The sequence below is a fragment of the Penaeus vannamei genome, chromosome 20, assembly GCF_042767895.1.
Source record: "Penaeus vannamei isolate JL-2024 chromosome 20, ASM4276789v1, whole genome shotgun sequence".
NCBI classification, from domain to species: domain Eukaryota; kingdom Metazoa; phylum Arthropoda; class Malacostraca; order Decapoda; family Penaeidae; genus Penaeus; species Penaeus vannamei.
Genome location: NC_091568.1, coordinates 27,230,677 through 27,245,844, shown reverse-complemented (window position 1 = coordinate 27,245,844; position 15,168 = coordinate 27,230,677). Strand labels below are relative to the sequence as shown.

General features: G+C 36.9%; 2 non-coding genes across 2 annotated transcripts; both read right to left on the bottom strand.

Annotated features, from left to right (window-relative positions):
- Positions 1 to 3,378: 3,378 nt before the first annotated feature.
- Positions 3,379 to 3,452, bottom strand: TRNAI-AAU (transfer RNA isoleucine (anticodon AAU)). The gene has a single exon. It is a non-coding gene; the product is annotated as a tRNA-Ile (tRNA).
- Positions 3,453 to 11,838: 8,386 nt separating this feature from the next.
- On the bottom strand, positions 11,839 to 11,912 carry TRNAI-AAU (transfer RNA isoleucine (anticodon AAU)). The gene has a single exon. It is a non-coding gene; the product is annotated as a tRNA-Ile (tRNA).
- Between the last annotated feature and the right edge of the window lie 3,256 nt (positions 11,913 to 15,168).

Genomic DNA, 15,168 nt, shown 5'->3' with positions numbered 1-15,168 from the left:
GAAAGAACGCATAATCATTACCATGCAAGAGCCTTGCATACACTGCGGTCCCAAGGTGCCATCCTTTGACCTTGGTCTAGGCATTTTGTCAGCAAAAGAGAAATCGGCTGCCAACGAATAGACTCCGGAGACGGTAGACCAAACTTTTGTCAGCAAGGGGATCGAACCCTCCTCATACGAATCATATAATGGCAGAATAATGAAATTTTGAATTGAAATAATTCATTTATACGCAACATTTTTAGATAAATTATATAACTGGCTCTATAAGTTTTTTTTTCTTTTTTTTTTCTTTTTTTAAGTGAATTAGTACACAAAACATAAAGTGTGGATTGGGAAAGATGAAAAAGACATGCAAACGGTAGTACAAAATATCTAACGCAAAGAATAAAAGCTTCATGTTCAGGAGACGACGTCGAGAACACAGACAGAGGCCGTTTTATCCTGTTTCTTAGGATGCTTCCTGAACTATTTTGAGATATTGGCATCAGGTAGGGCAGGAAGGCAAAACTTGGTACCTAATGAAATGGGTACCAGGAATATATCTATGCATTTTTCTCTAAGTCCGCGCGTGTGTGTGTGCATATATGTGTGGGTGTGGGTGTGGGTGTGCGTGTGTGGGTGTATATATATGTATATATATACTTATTTAAAGATATGCATATATATGTACACCCACGTATATATTTATATTAATAGATAAACACACATATATATGAAGAGAAAAACACTACCGTGTTGAGACTATGGTAGAAAAACGCACAATGCACAAACTAGCCTTACTGTCTTCAATAAATGTAGTTTGTGCAGAGTTTTTCAAACATATATATATATGTGTGTGCGTGTGTGTATGTATGTATGTAAGCTCAGGAAATCTACGTCGCAGTGGTGAGTAGTTTGCACGCTCTTTTGCTGGCTTATTTCCCTCCCCACCAAGAAACCCTTGTGGCAGTGGGTTGACGGTACCTCGTCTGTATTTCCACCCAAACAAATTAAGTAAGTCCCGTGGTGGAATGATAGACTGCTGAATATATATACATCCTAATATCTATATAAGTATATGTATATATATACATATTTACATGTATATGTGTGTGTGTATATATGTATGTACATATATACAATTATGCGTATTCGTATATACATCTACATATTTCTAGATGCATGTACATGTGTATATAAAGATAGATTGATAGATATAACATATATTTGTGTCTGTATCTCTCTCTCTCCCTCTCCCTCCCTCTTTCTATCTCTAATAATATATGTGTATGAGTGTGTGTGCTCCAGTTATTTAGTTTAGTGGGCGGCAGAAAGGCTAGAAATGCAGCGTTGCTAACGACCTTGAGTCTCCGTCTTGTCTGTGTACCAGTGTTTGACCTTGTCACTGACATATATCTGGCACTGGAGAATGGTGGACTGGCGTGCGGTGAACGGACACCAGAGTCATTAAATAAAATACTCAATATGTTCACCCGTAAGAGGATCGAACCCTCGACATCCGCATCATTAGCACGGCGCTCTAACCAACTGAGCTAACAGAACTTTAACTTACTTAAACATCTTTCTCATAATGGATTGTAAGTCAACAAATTATATTGAAGATTATTGAAAGTAGCAATTTATCATCAATATAGCCAAGTGTTAGATTGTATTTCAGAAGGATCATATCAGGACAGAGCAAAATAAATACATTGTGTTTATCATTTCAAATGCATATAAGTCTATGAAAAACTACTTAGAAAATGCTTAGGCAGTTATCCTAAATGTTTTCAAATCTTATAACCATGCTATATAAGGTACATTTTTCGAAAAGAAAAAATTCTAATATATACTTATGTAAACACACACATTAACACACACACACATTCACACACACACACACACACACACACACACACACACACACACACACACACACACACACACACACACACACACACATATATATATATATATATATATATATATAAATTATTTACATATATGAATGATATATATATATACATATATATATATATATATATATATATATATATATATATATATATATATATATATATATATATATATATATATATATATATATATATATATGAACACAAGCACAAACGCAGTAATTTGTAACAAAAACGAAAACGAAAACAACCACACTAATCTATGAAGGAAATGAAGTCCGATCACGTGGTCAACGGACTGGTCTTCAGCGCCCTCCGTGGTCTCCAAGAGTCTGTCGGAGGGCGAGAGATAAGCGGCGGAGACGAAGAGGCCGTTCAGCAGGGAGACCAAAGGCAAATGAGGCTTAGGTAAGTGAGTGAGGGGCGGCTTGTTTACATGAGCGCGTGGAAGTTTCTTGCAGAATAACTCTCTTAAATAATCTAAAGGAAGAAGAATATTCTAAAAGAAAAAGAAAGAAAAAGACCGAGGTTTGATGCCAGACTCACCACAACGTGTTGAACATATATATATATATATATATATATATATATATATATATATATATATATATATATATATATATATATATATATATATATATATATATATATATATATATATACATATGTGTGTGTGTGTGTGCATATATATATACATATCTATATATATGCTCAGATCTAGATACCTTACTGGAATGATACAGGTTGCTGAATAATTGTACACACACACACACACATATATATATGTATATGTATATATGTGTGTGTTTGTGTGTGTGTGTATCTTGAGATAGGAAAGGGAGAAGGAGAGAGACTCATACACACACACATATATATATGTATATGCAAGTCTATATATATAATTATATATAAATATGTATATATATATGTATATATAGGCAACTACACACACACACATATATATATATATATATATATATATATATATATATATATATATATATATATATATATATATATATATATATATGTCTACGTTTGAATAAGTATTTATATATATATATATATATATATATATATATATATATATATATATATATATATATATATATATATATATATATATATCTTTAAACGTATACATATATACATATATATATTTATAGATATGTGTGTACATGAAGACAGATTGATAGATATAACATTCTTTCTCTCTCTCTCTCTCGCTCTCTTTACTAGTATATATATGTGTGTGTGCCCCAGTTATTTAGTCTAGTGGGCGGAAGGAAGACTACAAATACAGAGTATTAGGCTAATAATAGTAGAGGCTAGAAATGTAGCGTTGCCAACGACCTGGACCCTCCGTCTACGTTGCGTACCAGAATTTGACATTGGCACTGGTATATTTCTGGCACTGGAGCCCGATGGATTTGCATGTGATAAACCGACACTTAAGTCATTGTATTGAAAGTTTGACGCTTGGCCCGTAAGGGGATCGAACCCTCGACATCCGCGTTATTAGCACGGCGCTCTAACCAACTGAGCTAACAGGCCCTTACCCTTGAAAATCTTTCTCACAATGAACTGTCAGTCAACAAATTGTATTGAAGATTATTAAAAGTAGCAATTTACCATCAATATAGGGAAACGACGCATAATCATTATCCCTAATCATAGAAATGACGCGGCGGTCCTAATGACCCGGCCACCGTGCCATCCCTTGACCTTGGCCCTGGTTTATTGTTAGGGAAAAGGCCTGAGAAATTGGCTGCCGACGAACAGACTCCGGAGACAGTGTACTATATCTATCTATCTATCTATCTATCTATCTATCTATATATATATATATACGTACATATATATGTATATATATACGTATATAATATGAATAACGATAATGTCCATAATAACAATGCTCTTCCCGAGTTCCTCTTCGGAATAATAATCATCCAAACGCTTTTTATTATTCGTCTGAATAATAAAACTCGTGAAAAGTTCGAATCGTTACCTGTTATTTTCATTTCTTGTTGTGGATGTTTTTTCCTTTTTTGTGTACAGTTTACCGTGTTAGTGCTTCTACTGATATATATATATATATATATATATATATATATATATATACATATAAATACATATATATTTATGTATATATACATATATATGTATATATATTTACACACATGCATATGTTGTTCATATATGTTTATATATGTATATATATGTATCTATCTACATATAAATATGTATAAATATGTATTTGAGTGTATGCGTTGGTGTAATATATATTTATAAATATGTATATATATATATATATATATATATATATATATATATATATATATATATATATATATATATATATATATATATATATATATATATATATATTATATGTATATGCGTGTGTTCGTGATATGCATATATATATATATATATATATATATATATATATATATATATATATATATATATATATATATATATATATATATATACATATATATATGTACATACATATATAGATGTCAGGTATATGTATACGAGACGAAAGCTGAGAAGAAGAAATCCTCCGGAACGAAGCAGGAAAAACTTTGTTCGTATTTCTCGGCTTTTTGCTCTCCTGAACGAGACCCATCTCATCTGGGAAGGCACCTCAGATGCTACGGTTTTCTATTCAGTTCTGAGAAGAATTGAGCACATGCAGAATTAATTGCCTTTGCATCAGATCCTGAGCAAGAAATAGTCCGGCTTATATGCGTTAGAAAAATAATAGAAACCGAATTTATTTTGCTCTGTCCAAACATTTGCAGTCGGAAGGAAGACTGCAAGTAAAGACTGTTAAGCAATCAATAGTAAAGGCTAGAAATGCAGCGTTGCCAACGACCTTGAGTCTCCGTCTTGTCTGTGTACAAGTGACTGACCTTGACACTGGCATATAAATATATATATATATATATATATATATATATATATATATATATATATATATATATATGTGTGTGTGTGTGTGTGTGTGTGTGTGTGTGTGTGTGTGTGTGTGTGTGTGTGTGTGTGTATGTATGTGTGTGTGTGTGTGTGACACTTGGGCCTGATAGAATGGAGTCCGATGAGGTAAGGTAAGAAATTAGGCCGGCAACCGCAATCGGCGCTCTAACCAACTGAACCAACAGACGGTTATTAATATTTATAGCTTACCATCAACACAGATTACTGCTAGATTGAATCACAGTAGGATCTCAGGACTGGAAATGCTTAGACAGAGCAAAATAAATTCGGTTTCTAACGCATATAAACCGAAGACTAATTATTTCTTGCTCAGGATCTGGCATTCGTTCAAATCTTCTTAGAACTGAATGGAAAACCGTAGCATCTGAGTTGCCTTCCTAAATAAGATGGGTCTCGTTCAGGAGAGAAATACGAACAAAGTTTATCCTGCTTCGTTTCGGAGGATTTCCTCTTCTGAGCTTTCATCTCGTCTATACTCCTTGGAGACCACGGAATGCGCTGAAGACCAGTCCGTTGACAACGTGATCGGACTCAGGTGGAAGGATAAGAGCTAATCGCAACGAAGAATTGCTAAGGTGTACATGAAGGAAACACATACTTATACGGCTCTAGGATACTATGTCACGGGGAAACTATGTCGCGGTCCTAATGTTGCCACATCGCGCTGTGACACAGCGTCCGTTTCGCAAGTGGATAAAATGTCGCGGGGAAGGCACGTTGCCATTTATGTCAGTACATCGCTGTTCATTGTCGACAGATAAGATTAGGAAGAAGTGTTGAAATTGCAGCGAAAATGATTTAGTATATAGAATACATAATAACACTAGTATGAGACATAACCATTTTTTTTCTCTCTCTCTAGGTAATGAAATATTTTTTGATGAGCATACCTTTATTGTTCAGTGGGGATCATCATTACTTTGGCTATTTGATCCAGATATTGCAAATCTACAAAGGTATGTTTCTAATTTTGTAATAAGGGATTTGATCCTCTTATTTACGAGCTGGTACTTCTGACCCGAGGGATGCTTCCTGCCAGCTGCAACCTCTGCACTCAGAAAATTCCTCTGGAAGGCGTTCATTGCTGCCTTCTCAAAACCTGTCATTATTGTTATTGGATTGCATGATAAACCAGGCGGTATTAGCTTTAACACCTCGTACATTTTATTATATATCTCATCATTCTTTCCTGACAAAAATGCATAGACGCAAGGATATGTTATACCACCAAAGTATGCATGGAGTGTGTACTGCTGCTCGTATCCGACAGGGGCCACTTTAAACGTTCCATCACCAAACCAATGACGAGACGGCAAGAAATTTCAAATCAGAGTCTGCTACAAAGATCATCACCCCATCATCTTCATAAGGAATGAAGGCCTCTCCGCTTAACGTTGTCCAAAATAGCTGAAGATCAGACACACCTGCCTTTTGCCGCACTCGCCTCAGCGTCCTCTTGATGGCGTCTGCCGTTGTAATAGATGCGCACAGCCGACTTCAACTCTAGCGTCAAATGTGTTGACAATATGTGCGATGGGCTCTACTGTTGCGGCAGCACGTTCCTTCATTGCTGCTAGTATCCCCTCCACCTCAGTCTTCCCAGGGACAGCAGGATGTCTGTGGATGGGGTTTTGCCACTTCACTATTTCCCCATAAACGGTGTGAACCCTGGCACCACAGGTTCTGTCCGCATCTCCACACAACTTTGTCCTGATGGCCCCTTTCCTTCGTAAAGAGATGCTGGTCAACTCTCAGTTTCACAGTCGCCCAGTATGATGTTATAATGTGACAGACCTCGGAGACATTGACAAGAGAAGGTGGGAGAGGGTAATCTTCATTCAATCCCTCGTACCATGAAACATGGAGCTCGGGGTAGGGTGGTAATGGAAGCTCGGTTGAGTTTTCTCCATGCTGAATGATATCTCACTCTTTGAAAATTCATTATTATAGGAAGATCACGTGTTGAAACAGTAGCGGGTTAGAGCAATTAGTGTAGGTAAGGTCAGTTGGAGGATCCTTCAGAATTGCAGGGTGTACAGGAGTGCTGAGTTCTGTGGTACTGACCATAGATTGGTTGTGGCTATCCTCCGGGTCCACTTCAAAACTCCCCAGCGGTCAAATGGTCACCCTAGGGTGTTTCATTTGGACAGGCTGAGGGAGGGTGAGTGTGCCCGCGGGTTTGCTGAGGCAATCTCTGATCGTTTCGCAATGCTTGATGGTCTGACAGACCTTGTTCTTCTGTGGGATACCTTTAAGCGTGAAACACTTGATGCAGCTCAAGATACGATTGGTGTACGTCCGAGAGCAGTACAGAATTCCATCTTGCAGGAGACACTGGAAGCCACAGATGCATGTCGTGCGGCTCGTCTGACAGGGGATCGGGAATTGCACCGTTCTCATGTGCGCAGAACTCGGTCCCTGTTAAGAAGGGACAAGGAACAGTTTATTAGGAGTCTTGCAGAGGAAGTAGAAGGCCATTTCTTAGTAAATGACCTTTGTCCTGCATACCAAGCCCTGAGAAAGCTGAACTCCAAGCCCTCTTCACAGGTGACAGCAGTTCGCTCAGTAAGTGGTCAGATCGTTTAAGATCCTGTTGCGGTGCGCGAACGTTGGGCTGAGTATTTTGAGCAGCTGTAGCAGGTTGACCCACCGACAGTTAACTTGGATGCGGGTAGTGTCGAGATCCCGCTGCCGGATCCACCCATCAGTGAAGATCCTCCCTCCCTAACTGAAGTTAGGAGGGCGATTTCCAAGCTGAAGAGTGGTAAAGCAGCGGGTATCTGCGGCATACCAGCTGAACTGTTAAAGGCTGGTGGTGAACCTATGGCACGGGGGTTACATGCTGTCCTGGCTGCTATCTGGCGGTCCGGTTCCGTTCCTACTGACCTGATGAGGGGTGTGGTCATCCCTCTCTGGAAGGGGAAGGGGGACCGTTGGGACTGCAGCAATCACCGAGGCATCACACTGCTCAGTATACCAGGCAAGGTTCTCGCTCACATCCTTCTGAGACGTATCAAAGACCATCTACTGAGGCACCAGAGACTGGAGCAATCCGGATTCACTCACGCTTCAAGTCATTGTATAGCGCCGCCGTGAGTTCGGGCGTGGGCTGCTTGCAGCCTACATCGACCTCAAGAAGGCGTTCGATACGGTGCATCGGGAGTCACTTTGGGAGATCCTGAGGCTGAGAGGAATTCCAACAAGGATTATTGGACTAATAGCAAGCCTGTATACTGGTACTAAAAGTGCTGTAAAGTGTGATGGGGGCCTGTCGAGCTTCTTTCCTGTTAGTTCAGGAATGAGGCAAGGCTGTGTCCTTGCACCAACTCTTTTCAACACTTGCATGGACTGGATACTGGGCAGAGCTACTGTTCAAAGTCATTGTGGAGCAACACTGGGCAATATCAAGGTTACAGACCTTAACTTTGCTGATGACGTTGCCATTCTATCTGAGTCTTTGGAAACCCTAGTAGCAGCTCTCGATGCATTTAGCAATGAGGTGAAGCCTTTGGGTCTAGAGGTCTCCTGGACCAAGACCAAGGTCCAGGAATTTGGGGACTTGATAGGAGAACCTGTTAAGTCGGTATGTGCTTACGGCGAGGACATTGAAGTCACAGAGAGCTTTACATACCTTGGTAGTGTAGTTCATAACTCTGGGCTGTCAGACCATGAAGTCAGCAGACGGATTGGCCTGGTAGCAGGGGTCATGAACTCTCTCAACAAGAGTATTTGGAGATGTTGGTACATGTGCAGAAGGTCCAAGCTACGGGTTTTCAAGGCCCTGATAATACCAGTTTTGCTATACGGTAGCGAAACCTGGACATTGTCCTGTGCCTTGGAGGCTCGTCTTGAAGCCTTTTGTAATAGGTCCTTGCGGTAGATCATGGAGTACTGTTGGCGGGACCATGTGTCCAACCAACGGTTGCACCGTGAGACTGGCACAGGACCTGTTATCTGCACAATCCGTGATCGCCAACTCAGGCTATACGGCCACCTGGCTCGCTTTCCTCAGGATGATCCTGCCCATCAGGTCGTCTCTGTTCGAGACAACCCTGGGTGGAAGAGGCCTGTGGGACGACCGAGGAAGTCGTGGCTTGGGCAGATCGACCAAACCTGCCGTGAAAAAATAGAGATGGGCCCCCGTCGGCGTCAGCCCCCTTGATGATGGTGATGATCAAGGTCAGCGGAAACCTCGCGCAACACAGTCACAACAACACACAAAGTAAGGTCAGCCGACGACCAGGTTATGTGAGGACACCTCGCGCGACACAGTCACCGCGACATAGTATCCGTCAGAAACTGAGACACCCCCGTCATACAGCTTCGCGACTTTCCTTCCAGGTCATAGTGTCCGCGATACATAGAGACCGTGCACCACTTATACATACACACTCGCACACTCACATGTATATATATATATATATATATATATATATATATATATATATATATATATATATATATATATGTGTGTGTGTGTGTGTGTGTGTGTGTGTGTGTGTGTGTGTGTGTGTGTGTGTGTGTGTGTATGTGTGTGTGTGCATGTATGTATGTAAGTGTATATACATATCACATCATATAACATATATGTCTATATGTCTGTTATATATATATAGTAGTACAGTTATATATTTATATGAATATATATACATATGTATGTATATACATGTATACATATACATATATATATACATATATATATATTCATTTGAATATGTATTACTATATTTGTATATATATATATATATATATATATATATATATATATATATATATATATATATATATATATATATAAATATGTATATATAAATTTGTGTAAAACATACATGAATATATATATATATATGTATAAAACATTTATGTCTCTATATATGTATGTTATAAATATATGCATATATAGCAAGTTAGTTATATATATATATATATATATATATATATATATATATATATATATATATATATATATATATATATATATATGAATATATATGTATATATTGTGTGTTTGTTTGTGTATATATATAATGTATATACACATACACATACAGACACACACACACGTGTGTGTGTGTGTGTACACGACATGTATACATACACAAAACATATGTATGTATATATACATACATACACACGTACACACACACACACACACACACACACACACACACACACACACACACACACACACACATATATATATATATATATATATATATATATATATATATATATATATAAACATGTACATGCATGTGTGTGTATGTACATATGTACTTACACACACAAACAGATGCGTGTGTGTGTGAGCTCCAGTTATTTACTCTAGTGAGCGGAAGGAAGGCTGCAAGTAAAGACTGTTAAGCTAAGAATAGTAGAGGCTAGAAATGCAGCATCTCCGTCTTGTCTGTGTACCAGTATTTGTTCTTGGCACTGGCATATATTTGGCACTGGAGCCTCGTGGTTTTGCATGCGATAAATCGACACTTGAGGCATTGTATAACAATTATGTTCCTTGGCCTGTAAGGGGATCGAACCCTCGACCTCCGCGTTATTAGCTGGTGGGTGTGCTACACAGGGGCAGGATAATACACGACATGTATACATACACAACACATATATATGTATATATATACATATATATCGATATATATATATATATAAATATATATATATATATATATATATATATATATATATATATATATATATATATATATATATATATATATATATATAAACATGTACATGCATGTGCGTATATGTACATATATACTTGTGTATGAGCTCCAGTTATTTAGTTTAGTGGGCGGAAGGAAGGCTGCAAGTAAAGACTGTTAAGCTAAGAATAGTAGAGGCTTGAAATGCAGCGTCTCCGTCTTGTCTGTGTACCAGTATTTGATCTTGGAACTGGCGTATATCTGGCACTGGAGCCTCGTGGATCTGCATGCGATAAACCGACACTTGAAGCGTTGTATAAAAAATAATACTCCTTGGCCCGTAAGAGGATCGAACCCTCGAAAGCCGCGTTATTAGCTGGTGGGTGTGCTACACAGGGGCAGGAGAATATATGAAAAAATTGAGTTAGCTTAACTAGTAACAAAGAAAAACAAGTCGAAATGTAATAAGCATGATAAAGTGTATCAGGAATGACCAATGAACGACATTTTTCGTAGTGGGGCAAAAAAGGGGCATCAAAATATTATGCTAGATCAGCTCATAGTGTAACAACTTGAGACTGGCTTCAAATTCATCAGTAAGGCCCATTTTATCAGAAATAAGCAGACTCATTTTTAGTGGTGGGGGATTCGAGCCAGACACCTCATGCATAATACTCCATGTCATCATCCTGATCTGACCTCACCTCACTCACTCCATGGCTCGTCCTCAGACTCGATCAGTTTATCCAGTTCATCTGGATTTTCTGGGTCTGAGTCCATGTCATCACTACCAGTGATGATGCAATAAACAGAAACTATACTTCAGTGGAACTATAAAGATGTTGATTTTCAGATATTGATTGATATCATAAGGTTACATCTATTCTCCATCAGCTGATGCTAGCTACTACGATAGGAAATCGAATATTGAGTATGCACTTATGAATACGAGATATATATTCATACACAGAAACTGAAGGAGATAGAGAGGGGGGAGAGAGAAGGAGAGAGAGAGATAAATATAAACACATATGTGTGTATGTGCACATATACACATATGTGTATATATATATATGCATATACATGATATATATATATATATATATATATATATATATATATATATATATATATATATATATATATATACATTTATATATAAATATACATTTATATATATAACCTTGGAGCTGACATATATCTGGCACTGAAGCCTGATGGATTCACATGCGATAAACGGACACCAGAGTCATTGTATTAAAAGTATACATGCTTGGCCCGTAAGGGGATCGAACCCTCGACATCCGCGTTATTAGCACGGCGCTCTAACCAACTTAGCTAACAGGCCCTTACACTACTTGAAAATCTTTCTCATAATGAACCGTCAGTCAACAAATTTTATTGAAGATAATTAAAAGTAGCAATGTACAATCAATATAGCCTAGTGTTAGACTGTATTTCAGAAGGATTGTATCAGGACAGAGCAAAATAAACACATTCTGTTTATCATTTCAAATGCATATAAGCCTATGAAAAACTACTTCTTAGAAAATGCTTAGGCAATTTATCTTAAATGATTTCAAATCGCATTACCGTACATATATATATATGACCAAAAGCACAAACGCAGCAATTTGTACATAAAAACAAAAAAGGAAAACAACCACGACAAGAAATAAAGGAAATGAACTCTCTTCAAGAGTCCCTCTCCAGACGTAAGATTAACCAAACGTCTTTTATCATTTGTCTGAAGAGGAACTCATGAAATGTTCGAAACGCTGCACTGTATTTTGATTTCTATTGTGACTTTTCCTCTTCATATATATATATATATATATATATATATATATATATATATACATGCATAATTTTGCATATATATACACATATCTATCAATCTGAGTATATAAATTCATATATAGTATACAGTGTGTCACACATACACATATATGTATATATAAATATACATACATACATACATATACAGATATCAGTTATATGTATGTGTGTTTTTGTATGTGTATAGAAGTATATACACCTGAGTGTGTGTGTGCACATGTTTTCCTTCTTATACACCTTAGTAACTCGTCGTTGCGATTAGCCATTGTCCTCCCACCTGAGTCCGATCACGTGGTTAACGGACTGGTCTTCAGCGCCCTCCGTGGTCTCCAAGAGTCTGTCGGAGGGCGAGAGATAAGCGGCGGAGACGAAGAGGCCGTTCAGCAGGGAGACCAAAGGCAAATGAGGCTTAGGTAAGTGAGTGAGGGGCGGCTTGTTTACATGAGCGAGTGGAAGTTTCTTGCAGAATAACTCTTAAATAATCTAAAGGAAGAAGAATATTCTAAAAGAAAAAGAAAGAAAGAAAGACTGAGGTTTGATGCCAGACTCACCCCCAACGTGTTGAACAGGACAGGAAAGTAGAACGCATAATCATTACCATACAAGAGCCTTGCATACACAGCGGTCCTAATAGCCTGGCCACCGTGCCATCCTCTGACCTTGGTCCAGGCATTTTGTCAGCAAAAGAGGAATTGGCTGCCAACGAATCGACTCCGGAGACAGTAGACCAAACTTTTGCAAGCACGGGGATCGAACCTTCCTCATACGAATCATATAATGGCAGAATAATGACATTTTGAATTAAAATAATTCATTTATACGCAACATTTTTAGATGAATTATATACGTATGTGGGTCTAGAAGTTTTTTTTTTTTTTTCCTCTTTTTTTTTTTTTTTTTTTTTTACAATGAATTAGTACACAAAACATAAAGTGTGGATTGGGAAAGAAGAAAAAGACATGCAAACGGTAGTACAAAATATCTAACGCAAAGAGTAAATGCTTAATGTTCAGGAGACGACGTCGAGAACACAGACAGAGGCCGTTTTATCTTGTTTCTTAGGATGCTTCTTGAACTTGAGGTATTGACATCAGGTAGGGCAGGAAGGCAGAACTTGGTACCTAATGAAATGGGTACCAGGAATACGCGTGTGTGTATGCATATATGTATGTGTGTGTGCGTGTGTGTGTATGTATGTATATATATGTATATATATACTTAAATAGATATATGCATATATATGTACATCCACGTATATATTTATATCAATAGATAAACACACACATAAATATGAAGGGAAAAACACTCTACCGTGTTGATACTATGATAGAAAAACGCACAATGCACAAACTAGACTCACTGTCTTCAGTAAATGTAGTTTGTGCATTGTTTGTTTTTCAACCATATATATATATATGTGTGTGTGTGTGTGTGTGTGTGTGTGTGTGTGTGTGTGTAAGCTCAGGAAATCTACGTCGAAGTGGTGAGTAGTTTTCACGCTCTTTTGCTGGCTTATTTCCCTCCCCACCAAGAAACGCCTGTCGCAGTGGTTTGAATTTAACTCGGCTGTATTTCCACACAAACTAATTGAGTCCCGTGGCGGAATGACAGACTGCTGAATATATATACATCCTTATATTTATATAAGTATATGTACATATATATACATATTTACATGTATACGTATATATATATATATATATATATATATATATATATATATATATATATATATATATATATATATATATATATATGTATGTATGTATGTATGTATGTATGTATGTATATGTATATGTATATATGTATATGTATTCATCTATGCGTATACATATATACATCTACATATTTATAAATGCATGTATATGTGTATATAAAGATAGATTGATAGATATAACATATTTGTGTCTATTTCTCTCTCTCTCTCCCTCTCCCTCCCTCTTTCTATCTCTAATAATATATGTGTGTATGAGTGTGTGTGCTCCAGTTATTTAGATTGGTGGGCGGAAGAAATGCTAGAAATGCAGCGTTGCCAATGACTTTTGTAGGGGTTATCATGATCTTGCCCCTATTTTGCGGGGCCGTAGGAGCCAACGAGACCTAAGCCTCCGGCCTCCTGTTTCGGCACAGAGTAATTATCATGTTCTCGTGCTGTGATATCGATACTGGTAGCGTGTTTCACTGACAAAAGTTTCGACCAAAGCATGAAATCATAAATATAGATAGTTATTACAAGATACAGAGAACTATTACTGTATATAACTGATAAAACGTAGTATTTAAAATCATCAAAGTAAATGAAACATGACTAAATAAAACAAAGTTAAAATAAATTCAATAAATCAGTAAACTACGTTACGCTCTATCAGTTATCAATACATCCACAGGAAGTTATTTATTTAAAAGTTATCTTTAAAGTCAAGCCATTGAAACAATTCCATTAACATTTACTTTATCACTTAAATTCATCAGTCTTTTCATTTAGTATTCACTGCTCAAAAACTTTAAAACTTTGTTATATATATATATATATATATATATATATATATATATATATATATATATATATATATATATATATATATATACATTTCAAACTTCAAATAATAAATATAAATCATACATGGAAAACGAAACAAAAGGCAAAACTCAAACTATTATCATTAAAAGCAAAAACCGTTAACACAAAACATAAAATAAGCAAAACCTCCGAAACAATAAAAGCAAAAGAAAATATACGTAAAAATGGGGCAATCTAAAATAAA